This window comes from Eleutherodactylus coqui, chromosome 9 (assembly GCF_035609145.1).
Source record: "Eleutherodactylus coqui strain aEleCoq1 chromosome 9, aEleCoq1.hap1, whole genome shotgun sequence".
Lineage (NCBI taxonomy): Eukaryota > Metazoa > Chordata > Amphibia > Anura > Eleutherodactylidae > Eleutherodactylus > Eleutherodactylus coqui.
Window position 1 is genome coordinate 108,082,270 of NC_089845.1, and position 15,835 is coordinate 108,098,104.

Consider the following 15,835-nt stretch of genomic DNA (forward strand, 5'->3'; position numbering starts at 1 on the left):
GGAACATTCTCCAAGGCCTTTGCCAGCTTTATGGCTCCCCAGCAAGACTGTGTCACCGCTCCCCAATCAAGGCTGAGTTGGCGGGAGCACTGTAAAAGGATGGTGAGGGAGTACGTAGCCGATTGCACGACCGTCCTCGGTGACGCCTCTGCCCCCTACAACTACTGGGTGTCGAAGCTGGACACGTGGCCTGAACTCGCGCTGTATGCCCTGGAGGTGCTTGCTTGTCCTGCGGCTAGCGTCTTGTCAGAGAGGGTGTTTAGTGCGGCTGGGGGAATCATCACGGATAAGCGTACCCGCCTGTCAACCGACAGTGCCGACAGGCTTACACTCATCAAGATGAACAAAGCCTGGATTTCCCCAGACTTATCTTCTCCACCAGCGGACAGCAGCGATACCTAAGCTATATGTAGGCTGCACCCGCGGATGGAAGCATCGTTCTCTATCACCATCAAAAACGGGGACCTTTTTGCTTCATCAATCTGTGTATTCTATTCATCCTCCTCCTCCTGCTCCTCCTCCTGAAACCTCACGTATTAACGCCGAACGGGCAATTTTTCTTAGGCCCACAAGGCTCAGTCATATAAGTTTTGTAAACAATTTTTATACGTTTCAATGCTCATTAAAGCGTTGAAACTTTCACCAGAACCAATTTTTATTTTAACTGGGCTGCCTCCAGGCCTAGTTACCAATTAAGCCACATTAACCAAAGCGATTAATGGGTTTCACCTGCCCTCTTGGTTGGGCATGGGCAATTTTTCTGAGGTACATTAGTACTGTTGGTACACCAATTTTTTGGGGCCCTCGCCTACAGTGTAATCCAATTAATTTTTTGCCCACCTGCATTAAAGCTGACGTTACATCAGCTGTGATGGGCAATGCAATGGGATATATTTATGTACCGCCGGTGGCTTCCTGGCACCCACCCATGCTGTAGGTCCACAGGGAGTTGTAACTGCATGTGTCCACTTCTAAAGAACCCCAGTCTGACTGGGGCATGCAGTGTGGGCCGAAGCCCACCTGCATTTAATCGGACGTTACCTCAGCTGTGATGGGCACTGCAATGGGATACATTTATGTACAGCCGGTGGGTTCCAGGGAGCCACCCATGCTGTGGGTGCACACGGAATTCCCATTGCGGAGTTGTACCTGCTTGTGACTGTTTATAAAAAACCGCGGTCTGACTGGGACATGCAGACACCTTGACAGAATGAATAGTGTGTGGCACATAGGTTCCCCATTGCTATGCCCACGTGTGCAGCTCCTGATGGCGGTGGCACAGGATTATATTTCTCATTGCTTCTGTACAGCATTGTTGGCTATCGCCCCGCCCCTTTTAAAGAGGGTCGCTGCCTAGCCATGCCAACCCTCTGCAGTGTGTGCCTGCGGTTCCTCCTCATGGCAGACGCACTTATAAATAGACATGAGGGTGGTGTGGCATGAGTGCAGCTGAAGGCTGCGCAGGGACACTTTGGTGTGCGCTGTGGACACTGAGTCGTGCGGGGGGGTTGGGCAGCATGCAACCCAGGAGAAGTGGCAGTGGAGTGTCATGCAGGCAGTGATTGTGCTTTGTTGGAGGTAGTGTGGTGCTTTGCTAAGGTATGCATTGCTAATGAGGGCTTTTCAGAAGTAAAAGTTGTTGGGAGGGGGGGGGCAGTCTTGCCGCTATTGTGGCTTAATAGTGGGACCTGGGAACTTGAGATGCAGCCCAACATGTAGCTCCTCGCCTGCCCTATCCGTTGCTGTGTCGTTCCCATCACTTTCTTGAATTGCCCAGATTTTCACAAATGAAAACCTTAGCGAGCATCGGCGATATACAAAAATGCTCGGGTCGCCCATTGACTTCAATGGGGTTCGTTACTCGAAATGAACCCTCGAGCATCGCGATAATTTCGTCCTGGGTAACGAGCACCCGAGCATTTTGGTGCTCGCTCATCTCTAGTAAAGATAACAGAGAAACATTTCAAAAAACTAAAAAAAAGTTAAATAGTGTTCACTAGAGATGAGCGAACACCAAAATGTTCGGGTGCTCGTTATTCGGAACGAACTTCCCGCGATGCTCGAGGGTTCGTTTCGAACAACGAACCCCATTGAAGTCAATGGGCGACCAGAGCATTTTTGTATTTCGCCGATGCTCGCTAAGGTTTTCATGTGTGAAAATCTGGGCAATTCAAGAAAGTGATGGGAACGACACAGCAACGGATAGGGCAGGCGAGGGGCTACATGTTGGGCTGCATCTCAAGTTCACAGGTCCCACTATTAAGCCACAATACCGGCAAGAGTGGGCCCCCCCCCTCCCAACAACTTTTACTTCTGAAAAGCCCTCATTAGCATGGCATACCTTTGCTAAGCACCACACTACCTCCAACAAAGCACAATCACTGCCTGCATGACACTCCACTGACACTTCTCCTGGGTTACATGCTGTCCAACCGCACCCCCTCCCCCCCACAGCGCACACCAAACTGTCCCTGCGCAGCCTTCAGCTGCCCTCATGCCACACTACCCTCATGTCTATTTAGAAGTGCGTCTGCCATGACGAGGGACCGCAGGCACACACTGCAGAGGTTGGCACGGCTAGGCAGCGACCCTCTTTAAAAGGGGCGGGGCGATAGCCCACAATGCTGTACAGAAGCAATGAGAAATATAATCCTGTGCCACCGCCATCAGGAGCTGCACACGTGGGCATAGCAATGGGGAACCTATGTGCCACACACTATTCATTCTGTCAAGGTGTCTGCATGCCCCAGTCAGACCGCGGTTTTTAATTCATAGACACAGGCAGGTACAACTCCCTATTGTGAAGTCCCTGTCGACCCACAGCATGGGTGGCTCCCTGGAACCCACCGGCGGTACACAGAAATATCCCATTGCATTGCCCAACACAGCTGAGGTAGTAATGTCGTGCTTAATGCAGGTGGGCTTCGGCCCACACTGCATGCCCCAGTCTGACTGGGGTTCTTTATAAGTGTACAGATGTAGTAAAAACTCCGTGTGCACCTACAGCATGGGTGGGTGCCAGGAAGCCACCGGCGGTACATAGAAATATCCCATTGCATTGCCCAACACAGCTGAGGTAGTAATGTTGTGCTTAACCCTTTCCAATCCAATTTGTATATGGTTTTCCTAGGGGGCTTACTCTTTTTCTGCCGTTATACAACGGCGCTATATGCTGGCTAAAGCCAGTACTGCATGAGCTGACACGTAGGATAGGCTCCGACAGCAGAGAGGCTGGCAATATACAGTAAGAGAACCCCGACGGACGTCTACCAACAACGGAGCTGTACAGCCTTAAACCCTAATGTCTTCACAGGTCACACAGTGGACTGGAAAGGGTTAATGCAGGTGGGTTTCGGCCCACACTGCATGCCCCAGTCAGACTGGGTTTCTTTATAAGTGGAAACAGATGCATTTATAATTCCCTGTGGACCCACAGCATGGGTGGGTGCCAGGAAGCCACCGGCGGTACATAGAAATATCCCATTGCATTGACCAACACAGCTGAGGTAGTTATGTCGTGCGTAATACAGGTGGGCTTCGGCCCACACTGCATGCCCCAGTCAGACTGGGGTTCTTTAGAAGTGTACAGATGTATTAAAAACTCCGTGTGCACCTACAGCATGGGTGGCTCCCTGGAACCCACCGGCGGTACATAAAAATATCCCATTGCATTGCCCAACACAGCTGAGGTAGTAATGTCGTGCTTAATGCAGGTGGGCTTCGGCCCACACTGCATGCCCCAGTCAGACTGGGGTTCTTTACAAGTGGACACATGTAGGTTAAACTCCCTGTGGACCCACTGCCTGGGTGGGTGCCAGGAAGCCACCGGCGGTACATAGAAATATCCCATTGCATTGCCCAACACAGCTGAGGTAGTAATGTCGTGCGTAATACAGGTGGGCTTCGGCCCACACTGCATGCCCCAGTCAGACGGGTTCTTTAGAAGTGTACAGATGTATTAAAAACTCAGTGTGCACCTACAGCATGGGTGGCTCCCTGGAACCCACCGGCGGTACATAAAAATATCCCATTGCATTGCCCAACACAGCTGAGGTAACGTCAGCTGTAATGCAGGTGGGCTAAAAATTAATTTGATTACACTGTAGGCGAGGGCCCACAAAAATTGCTGTATCAACAGTACTAATGTACATCCCAAAAATTGGCCATGGCCAGCCAAGAGGGCAGGTGAAACCCATTAATCGCTTTGGTTAATGTGGCTTAAGTGGTAACTAGGCCTGGAGGCAGCCCAGTGTAACGAAAAATTGGTTCAAGTTAAAGTTCCAATGCTTTTAAGCGCATTGAAACTTATAAAAATTGTTCAGAAAAATTATTTGACTGAGCCTTGTGGCCCTAAGAAAAATTGCCCGTTCAGCGTGATTACGTGAGGTTTCAGGAGGAGGAGCAGGAGGAGGAGGAGGAGGAATATTAGACACAGATTGATGAAGCAGAAATGTCCCCGTTTTGGATGGTGAGAGAGAACGTAGCTTCCATCCGCGGGTGCAGCGTACGTATTGCTTACGTATCGCTGCTGTCCGCTGGTGGAGAACAGAAGTCTGGGGAAATCCAGCCTTTGTTCATCTTGATGAGTGTTAGCCTGTCGGCACTGTCGGTTGACAAGCGGCTACGCTTATCTGTGATGATTCCCCCAGCCGCACTAAACACCCTCTCCGACAAGACGCTAGCCGCAGGACAAGCAAGCACCTCCAGGGCATACAGCGCGAGTTCAGGCCACGTGTCCAGCTTCGACACCCAGTAGTTGTAGGGGGCAGAGGCGTCACCAAGGATGGTCGTGCGATCCGCTACGTACTCCCTCACCATCCTTTTACAGTGCTCCCGCCGACTCAGCCGTGACTGGGGAGCGGTGACACAGTCTTGGTGGGGAGCCATAAAGCTGGCCAGGCCCTTAAAGACTGTTGCACTGCCTGGGATGTACATGCTGCTCGATCTACGCACATCCCCTGCTACCTTGCCCTCGGTACTGCGCCTTCTGCCACTAGCGCTGTCGGCTGGGAATTTTACCATCAGCTTGTCCGCAAGGGTCCTGTGGTATAGCAACACTCTCGAACCCCTTTCCTCTTCGGGAATCAGAGTGGGCAGGTTCTCCTTATACCGTGGATCGAGCAGTGTGTACACCCAGTAATCCGTCGTGGCCAGAATGCGTGCAACGCGAGGGTCACGAGAAAGGCATCCTAACATGAAGTCAGCCATGTGTGCAAGGGTACCTGTACGCAACACATGGCTGTCTTCACTAGGAAGATCACTTTCAGGATCCTCCTCCTCCTCCTCCTCCTCCTCAGGCCATACACGCTGAAAGGATGACAGGCAATCAGCCGGTGTACCGTCAGCAGCGGCCCAAGCTGTCTCTTCCCCCTCCTCCTCATCCTCCTCATGCTCCTCCTCCTCCTCCTGTACGCGCTGAGAAATAGACAGGAGGGTGCCCTGACTATCCAGCGGCATACTGTCTTCCCCCGCCCCCGTTTCCGAGCGCAAAGCAGCTGTCTTTATGGTTTGCAGGGAATTTCTCAAGATTCATAGCAGAGGAATGGTGACGCTAATGATTGTAGCATCGCCGCTCACCACCTGGGTAGACTCCTCAAAATTACCAAGGACATGGCAGATGTCTGCCAACCAGGCCCACTCTTCTGAAAGGAATTGAGGAGGCTGACTCCCACTGCGCCGCCCATGTTGGAGTTGGTATTCGACTATAGCTCTCCGTTGTTCATAGAGCCTGGCCAACATGTGGAGCGTAGAGTTCCACCGTGTGGGCACGTCGCACAGCAGTCGGTGCACTGGCAGCTTAAAGTGATGTTGCAGGGTGCGCAGGGTGGCAGCGTCCGTGTGGGACTTGCGGAAATGTGCGCAGAGCCGGCGCGCCTTTACGAGCAGGTCTGACAAGCGTGGGTAGCTTTTCAGAAACCGCTGAACCACCAAATTAAAGACGTGGGCCAGGCATGGCACGTGCGTGAGGCTGCCGAGCTGCAGAGCCGCCACCAGGTTACGGCCGTTGTCACACACGACCATGCCCGGTTGGAGGCTCAGCGGCGCAAGCCAACCGTCGGTCTGCTCTGTCAGACCCTGCAGCAGTTCGTGGGCCGTGTGCCTCTTATCGCCTAAGCTGAGTAGTTTCAGCACGGCCTGCTGACGCTTGCCCACCGCTGTGCTGCCACACCGCGCGACACCGACTGCTGGCGACATGCTGCTGCTAACACATCTTGATTGCGAGACAGAGGAGGAGGAGGAGGAGGAGGAGGGTGCTTTAGTGGAGGAAGCATACACCTCCGCAGATACCAGCACCGAGCTGGGGCCCGCAATTCTGGGGGTGGGTAGGACGTGAGCGGTCCCAGGCTCTGACTCTGTCCCAGCCTCCACTAAATTCACCCAATGTGCCGTCAGGGAGATGTAGTGGCCCTGCCCGCCTGTGCTTGTCCACGTGTCCGTTGTTAAGTGGACCTTGGCAGTAACCGCGTTGGTGAGGGCGCGTACAATGTTGCGGGAGACGTGGTCGTGCAGGGCTGGGACGGCACATCGGGAAAAGTAGTGGCGACTGGGAACTGAGTAGCGCGGGGCCGCCGCCTCCATGATACTTTTGAAGGACTCCGTTTCCACAACCCTATACGGCAGCATCTCAAGGCTGATGAATTTTGCGATGCGGACGGTTAACGTTTGAGCGTGCGGGTGCGTGGCGGCGTACTTGCGCTTGCGCTCCAACAGTTGCGCTAGCGACGGCTGGACTGTGCGGTGCGAGACATTGGTGGATGGGGCCGAGGACAGCGGAGGTGAGGGTGTGGGTGCAGGCCATGAGACGGTCGTGCCTGTGTCCTGAGAGGGGGGTTGCATCTCAGTGGCAGGTTGGGGCACAGGGGGAGAGGCAGGTGTGCAAACCGGAGGCGCTGAACGGCCTTCGTCCCACCTTGCGGGGTGCTTGGCCATCATATGTCTGCGCATGGTGGTGGTGGTGAGGCTGTTGGTGTTGGCTCCCCGGCTGAGCTTTGCGCGACAAAGGTTGCACACCACAGTTCGTCGGTCGTCAGGCGTCTCTGTGAAAAACTGCCAGACCTTAGAGCACCTCGGCCTCTGCAGGGTGGCATGGCGCGAGGGGGCGCTTTGGGAAACACTTGGTGGATTATTCGGTCTGGCCCTGCCTCTACCCCTGGCCACCGCACTGCCTCTTGCAACCTGCCCTGCTGATGCCCTTGACTCCCCCTCTGAAGACCTGTCCTCCTGAGTAAGCGTTGCACACCAGGTGGGGTCAGTCACCTCATCGTCCTGCTGCTCTTCCTCCGAATCCTCTGTGCGCTGCTCCCTCGGACTTACTGCCCTTACTACTACCTCACTGCAAGACAACTGTGTCTGATCGTCATCGTCCTCCTCACCCACAGAAAGTTGTTGAGACAGTTGGCGGAAGTCCCCAGCCTCATCCCCCGGACCCCGGGAACTTTCGAATGGTTGGGCATCAGTGACTATAAACTCCTCTGGTGGGAGAGGAACCGCTGCTGCCCAATCTGAGCAGGGGCCCGAGAACAGTTCCTGGGAGTGTTCCCGCTCCTGAGCAGGTGTCATTGTAGTGGAGTGAGGAGGCTGGGAGGAAGGAGGAGCAGCAGACAGAGGATTCGGATTTGCAGCAGTGGACGGCGCAGAACTGCGTGTTGACGATAGGTTGCTCGAAGCACTTTCTGCCATCCAGGACAGGACCTGCTCACACTGCTCATTTTCTAATAACCGTCTCCCGCGTGGACCCATTAATTGGGCGATGAATGTGGGGACGCCAGAAACGTGCCTCTCTCCTAATCGCGCAGCAGTCGGCTGCGACACACCGGGATCAGGAGCTCGGCCTGTGCCCACACCCTGACTTGGCCCTCCGCGTCCTCGGCCGCGTCCACGTCCTCTAGGCCTACCCCTACCCCTCAGCATGCTGTATTACCAGTGATTTGATTTCACAGGCAGGAAATAAATTGGCGCAAGACTGCAGGCCAAATATAATTTTTGCACTTTTTGGAAAACGAAAGGCCCCACTGCCTCTAGTGAATGAATAATCTAAGTTTAATAACTGTGCTGTGTCCCTGCTAATGTGTCACAGAACGTGAGGGTAGCAGAGTTATTATAACTCTGGCAGAGCAGGTATTTTTTTCCCAATTAAGGAAAGCAAATGGCGAAACCAGCAGTAAAGCGTAGCTGGGTGCGTCTGATTTAGCAATGTTGTTCACGCAGCTCACACGTGTCCACAGCCCTTAGGACGGACAGAGGCTGGACAAATAGATTTGTTTTCAGTTTTTTTCCACCAAAAGGCAGCACTGCGTTTATTCAATGAACATGAGAAGTTTAATAACTGTGCTGTGTCCCTGCTTATGTGTCACAGAACGTGAGGGTAGCAGAGTTATTATAACTCTGGCAGAGCAGGTATTTTTTTCCCAATTAAGGAAAGCAAATGGCGAAGCCAGCAGTAAAGCGTAGCTGGGTGCGTATGATTTAGCAATGTTGTTCACGCAGCTCACACGTGTCCACAGCCCTTAGGACGGACAGAGGCTGGACAAATAGATTTGTTTTCAGTTTTTTTCCACCAAAAGGCAGCACTGCGTATATTCTATGAACATGAGAAGTTTAATAACTGTGCTGTGTCCCTGCTTATGTGTCACAGAACGTGAGGGTAGCAGAGTTATTATAACTCTGGCAGAGCAGGTATTTTTTTCCCAATTAAGGAAAGCAAATGGCGAAGCCAGCAGTAAAGCGTAGCTGGGTGCGTCTGATTTAGCAATGTTGTTCACGCAGCTCACACGTGTCCACAGCCCTTAGGACGGACAGAGGCTGGACAAATAGATTTGTTTTCAGTTTTTTTCCACCAAAAGGCAGCACTGCGTATATTCTATGAATAATAACTGTGTTGTGGCCCTGCCTATACAATTCTTTCCCTGCAGTATCAATGGAGGGTGGAATGTTCTGCAGAGGCGATTTTGAGAAGCCAAAAAAAAATGCAGCACAGCTAACAGCAGCCTGGACAGTACTGCACACGGATAAATATGGCCCTAGAAAGGACGGTTGAGGTTCTTGAAGGCTACACTCACTCCTAACACTCTCCCTGCCTATGCAGCACTTCTGTCCCTAATGCCAGGTGCAACGCTCTGCAGAGCCGATTTTGAGAAAAAAAAAAATGGCACTGCTAACAGCAGCCAACACACAGCTATCAGTGGCCCTAATAAGGACCTTTGGGGGGTCTTGAAGCCTACACTAACTACCAATTCTTTCCCTACAGCAGCTCCGGTACAAACAGCACTGTCCCTCATCTAACTCACCAGGCATCTGAGCCGAACCGCGGGAGGGGACGACTTTTATGTTCGGGTGACACCTGATCTTCCCAGCCACTCACAGCAGGGGGGTGGTATAGGGCTTGAACGTCACAGGGGGAAGTTGTAATGCCTTCCCTGTCTTTCAATTGGCCAGAAAAGCGCGCAAACCTCTCAGGGAAGGAAGTGAAAGTAACCAGAACACCGCATGGTGTTCGTTACGAATAACGAACATCCCGAACACCCTAATATTCGCACGAATATCAAGCTCGGAAGAACACGTTCGCTCATCTCTAGTGTTCACCTATTACACATAATTTGGGGGTATTAACGTATCTCTCCCATTACCAATCTCTACAGTCCAGGGGCAGGCAAGTGTTAGCATGGGGGTGCAAGCACCCAGCACTGGCCCATGAACAGAGACTCATCCATAACCAGTTTACTTCTGCTTTCCATGACATAAATATAATATCAAGAATAACCTCAGTACATTAATTTGGCGCCAGAACCAAGCTCAGTACATAAATACAGCTCCAGAAATAAACAGTTCAGCAAGCAATTGCAAAGTCAGGTTACTGCTGGCATGTACATTTACACCATGTGAATTTGCAACTCCCAATATAAATTTAAGAATGGTAAGGGCCTGTTGGGAGTTGTTTTTTCTCATAATAAAAACATTTTAGTCCATCCTTCAGACTGTCCAACACAGGGGGAAAATAAACATTTATACTGAAGTGACTCACAGGTCTTCTTTGATTGGAGTCCTTCTCCTTTCCTTCTTCATCTACCATGATGACTTCTCCTAGTCACGACTCACCTTTGCAGAGTTTGGCATATAGATGTCTTATGCTCCTTGCTTTTTCAGCACATCTCCACACTCAGACCTTTTTCACACGGGCTACAAAATCATGAGATTTTGTAGCAATGTGACATCGCTACAAAATACAAGTATTTGAAGCCCATGGTTTTCAATAAGTTCTTTCACATAAGTTGTTTTGTAGCCTGAAGGAACCCATTGGAAACCATGAACTTAGCATTCATGCGTTTTGTAGCGACTAGAGATGAGCGAGCATACTCATTCGAGCTTGATACTCGTTCGAGTATTAGGGTGTTCGAGATGCTCGTTACTCGTAACGAGCACCACGCGGTGTTCGGGTTACTTTCATTTTCTTCCCTGAGAAATTTGCGCGCTTTTCTGGCCAATAGAAAGACAGGGAAGGCATTACAACTTCCCCCTGCAACGTTCAAGCCCTATACCACCCCCCTGCAGTGAGTGGCTGGCGAGATTAGGTGTCACCCGAGTATTAAAATCTGCCCCTCCCGCGGCTCGCCACAGGTGCATTCTGACATAGTTCAGGGAAAGTGTTGTTGATGCCGGAGCTGCTATAGGGAGAGTGTTAGGAGTATTTTAGGTTTCAAGAACCCCAACGGTCCTTCTTAGGCCATAGAAATCGCAGATCGCACCTATATGCGATTTCTGTTCTCTTCTCTATATGCGCTCAATGGGGCCGGCGGCAGCAGCGCCGACCCCATTGAGAACATATAGAAGACAAATCAGCTGTGGCAGAGAAGAACGATGTTTGCCCATTGAATTCAATGGAGCCAGCAATACAGCAGGTTCCACTGAAAGCAATGGGCTGCCGGCGTGCGTGGGATGAATTGTCGGGAAGGGCTTAAATATATAAGCCCTTCCCTGCAATTCATCCAGAAATGTGTTACAATAAAAATATATACCGGCGTATAAGGCGACGGGGCGTATAAGACGACCCCACAACTGTCACCTTATACGCCGGCAATACAGTGGAGCAAAGTATAAAAATCATTACTCACTTCTTCTGGTGTTCTGCGCCGCTGCTGCAGGCTGTCGCTCCCTCCTGGTTCCCGGCAGACCATTGCTTTCTCTACGAAGGGCTTTAAATCCCCGCCTCCAGAAACACACGTGCCTTCAGCCAATCACAGCCAATGACAATGATGTCATTGAATGGCTGTGATTGGTTGTGTTTCTGGAGGCAGGGATTTCAAGCCCTGCGTCCAGAAAGCAATGCTCTGCCGGGAACCAGGAGGGAGCGACAGCCTGCAGGAGCGCCGCAGAACGTCAGAAGAAGTGAGTAATGATTTTTATTCTTTGCTCCACTGTATTGCCGGCGTATAAGGTGACAGTTGGGGGGTCGTCTTATACGCCCCGTCGCCTTATACGCCGATATATATTTTTATTGTAACACATTTCTGGATGAATTGCAGGGAAGGGCTTATATATTTAAGCCCTTCCCGACAATTCATCCTGCGATCGCCGGCAGCCCATTGCTTTCAGTGGAATCTGCTGTATTGCTGGCTCCATTGAATTCAATGGGCAAACATCGTTCTTCTCTGCCACAGCTGTTACAGCTATGGCAGAGGAGAACGATCTTTACACTGACAGTGCGGGGGGGAGGGCACTCTTGCCGCTATTGTGGCTTAATAGTGGGACCTGGGAACTTGAGATGCAGCCCAACATGTAGCCCCTCACCTGCCCTATCCGTTGCTGTCGTTCCCATCACTTTCTTGAATTGCCCAGATTTTCACAAATGAAAACCTTAGCGAGCATCGGCGATATACAAAAATGCTCGGGTCGCCCCGTTGACTTCAATGGGGTTCGTTACTTGAAACGAACCCTCGAGCATTGCGAAAATTTCGTCCCGATTAACGAGCACCCGAGCATTTTGGTGCTCGCTCATCTCTAGTAGCGACGTTGCATCACTACAAATTTAGCAATTTTGTAGCTGTGTGAAAGAGGCCTAAATCCTTGAAAAAAGTGTCACATGGTTTGCAATGAATAAGGCTTCTTTCAGCAAGCATATTTTAACTCCATATTTGGTCCATGTTTTGCGACCCCCACTATGGAGCTAATCTATATCTATGTATATATTCACATGGCCAAATTTTCTTCACAGTCAATTTTTAAAAATGCAGTGTGACCAATTTTTTGTTTTTGTCTCCATATTGCTATTATTAAATAAAAGTATGCCCACACTGTGACTCTCAATTAAATATGCCCCAGGCTGTACCTTAAGGGCGCCCACCCACTGGCGTTTTTTTTTCCTTTGCGTTTTGCGTTTTTTTCTCAAGAGCAATTAGTATAGAATGTGTTCCTGTCCACTGGCGTTTTTTTTTTCGGTCCGTTGCAATTTTTCACATAGGAACTGTCAGTTGCATATGTGTCCTTATTTTTCTCTTAATGCACCCATGAATGTCAATGGAAATTAACGGAAAACGCGGAAAAAAGCCGTGAAAAACGCAGAAAAAACGCACAGAAAACGCCGCGTTTTTCACGCACAAAAATCGGCAATGCCAGTGGGTAGGCGCCCTTAGAATAAGAAAATTTGCCCCTGACTGTGCTCCTTATTGAAAAGTAAGCCACACAATTTGCACCTTGAATAAATGTGCCCAATAATTTGTAAGAAAATGCACATATTCCTCACCTATCTCAGCAGCTCCCCGTCCAGTACTGCAGCTGAAGTGCCCAACACATGTTCATTATGCACATGAGCTTATAGTCATTCGCAGGCTTCAGTGGCCATGAAAATTATAATTGCTGAAGCCTATGACTAGTTGAGTGACCACTGTTTCTTCTGAGTTTTGTGCAGGAGGTACCGGCTGCAGCACTGGATGGGGGCCCGCTAGGATAGGTGAGTGTTTAATCTCTTTTCATTCTAATCGTTTATATTTTTTAACCCCTTAACAACCACCAATGTACCTTTATACTGCGTCTGTTAAGAGAACTTGTCAAACCCCTTCGACCCCTACAATGCAATCACGGGCTCCCGATGGGTCGCCACAGCACTCAGGAGCTTGAAGATAGCCTCCAGGTCCACCATGTACAGTGGCCTATGAGGCTCAGCCTCTGACCGAGCTTCATAGGCAATATAATACACTGCTGTATTGAGGTATATACAAAAATAGGCCCGTGAGTTGCAAGTGACATTCATATCCCAATGTGGCTACTCTAACAATTAATCATAAGTTACAAAGGAAACACCTCCCCAGTATGTGAGTAGGTGCAACTGAGTATCCTGCTCTCTCAATTTAAGACATGAACCATGAAAAATGTATGCACATGAACTTTGCTTTTTTACGTTTTCTTTGTTTCAGTGTGACTAGTTCACAGTTCAATAAAGCCATATTCACCCAAATAGGCTCATTGCTGCATTTGTGATAGTTCAAATGATGCGCATAAGTCCAACATGAGCATATCTATGAGGAAGGATACTGCCTATGGCCTGACAAAGAGGGAGGTTCTCCTGAAATGTTGCATGTGGCTTTGATCTCTGCCTCCGGTGCCTTTCTTCTTACGTACATCATTTGAACTAACATAAACACAGAGATGAGTCTATTTGAGTGAACATGCAGTTATTGATTTGTGCATTTATAATCACATTGGCACTCTCATAATTTTATTGTTTAATTAATTCTATTTTAGACCCAACAGATGCAATCACACGTATATTGGGTACTATATCCCTGCACTTAAAAGAGTGTTTTTTATGCTCTGTTATGTTATGTTATATTATACTCATTTCAGAGTTTATTGTACAAAAATATTATGTTAAATTGTTGGTGTTTTTCATCTTCTAAAGCACCAAGGATTTCCTGACAATAAAATAACAATAAAAGTAAAAGAAAATTACATTTTTACCTTGCGTTACTGAAATGCAACTATTTTTGTATGAGCCATTAGTGTATAAAGGCAGCATTCAATAATTAAAAAAGGCTCTCATATGACATAATTTAAAGATGTAAGAAATTTGAAATTCCACATAAATATGACCGAAGCTATTACAATGCAAAATATTGACATTGCATTAAATCATGCTTTTTCAATATTGCATTATTTCCTCTTGGGTTCAAGTTTTTCTTCTTCATAACTTCAGAGTTACATACAATCCACTAGGTGTAGAGTTATAGTCAAATTCAACAGGATTCTTAACACGTTCAGATAATTTCCTTGCCAGTCTGTTTACCCTTTCAATTGCTTTACAATGGTTTTTGTTGTGTTGAGATAACAAAAGATTTTTATTGGTTTTGGGCTTCTTCACATGGGCGTATGCATAACTACGTGAGCAAGGGAAAAAGTGGTTCGGGTCTACACCCCTTCATCCGTTCATCTGGTTGAAATATACAAACTAGGCAATAAATAATAAGTAAAATTCAGAGTGAAGAGCAAAAAGTAGATAAAAAGTTGTAAAAAAAGAAAAAAACTTTTGGAGATAAAGCACATTGTTAAAATATCAAAGCATATCAAAATAAAAAACAATAAAATATAATAAACGAAATAAACACAAGTATTTATAATGATAACAATAGTCAAAAGGTCTATAAAAGCAAAATGTATTTACATCAATATAAACCCAAACATGGACATAAAATGTTACGTTATTAGGATGACAAAAAACGAGCAGTTATATGCAAATGAATATGGGACCACAATTTAACAACCATAGATTAAGATAGAAATAAAACATCACATAACATAAAATTGCAAGCCAATGTGATTTTAAGTAAAGAATATCTCCTTAAAGAAGTACTAGTATGCAGGTCAGATTTATGGCGTGCACATCAAAGGAAGGGGAAAAAGTATATGTACTGTATATATGAATATAATGGATAGCCACGTGATAATGTGTACATGAACAGACTTAACAATTAAAGACCCTAGGATAGTATGGTCCCAAATGTCAAGGGGATTAACAAAGGCCTGAAGGAATAGAAGTATGAAGTGACTGGTGAGTGTATATGAAGAGATGGCAGCTGAGGCAGAGGGGAGAAAGGGACAGAGAAGCATTGGGGCTATGTGAAGTCAGGAGGGGAAGTGAAGGTGTGTGCAATGGGATGGGGATGGAGTGAGGATGAATGGCAGAAGGTGGGAAGACTGGTTAGCGAGTGGTAGGGCAGCTGGACAGCTATAGGAATAAGAAAAGTGATTGCATAGGCCGGTGTGAATGAAGCCAGGGACAAACAGAATTGCTTAGAGAGAAATAAGTTAGAATAAGAGGGAGTGTGTGGAAGTTAGGGAGATATGGGCAGAAAAGCAGCTTAAAGTGCAGGATCGGGCAGCTAGGACTGGAGAAGTGTTCACTAAAATGGCAAAGGAATTGCAAGGATTTTAATGCCCACAGGGAAAACTTGGAATATTCAAATCTCTGTTCTCTGATTGGCAGAGTAACAAAGGTTTAGGAAACGCCTGGAGAACGGGTGGGAAATTCAAATTTAAAAGCAAATCCCTGCCTGCTGATAGGCTTGGGAGAAATGAAGTGGCAGGGTAATGGGATTGAAATGCCTGCAGGGAATGGGCGAGATGTATAAGCCTATGAATATTGGTATGTTAAGGAGAAGTGAAGGGGTAAGGGTGGGACATGAAATGGGCGAAAGGTGGGAGTGCTAGCAGCACTAAGATGGTGCTGACACTGGCTTGCTGAAATGGTGTAAAATGTGAAATAAGTTAAACAGATAATGGGAGATAACGATAAAAAATTATATAAGGCACAGAACTTCTTTCTAAACAAAATCTTAAAGAAAATCAG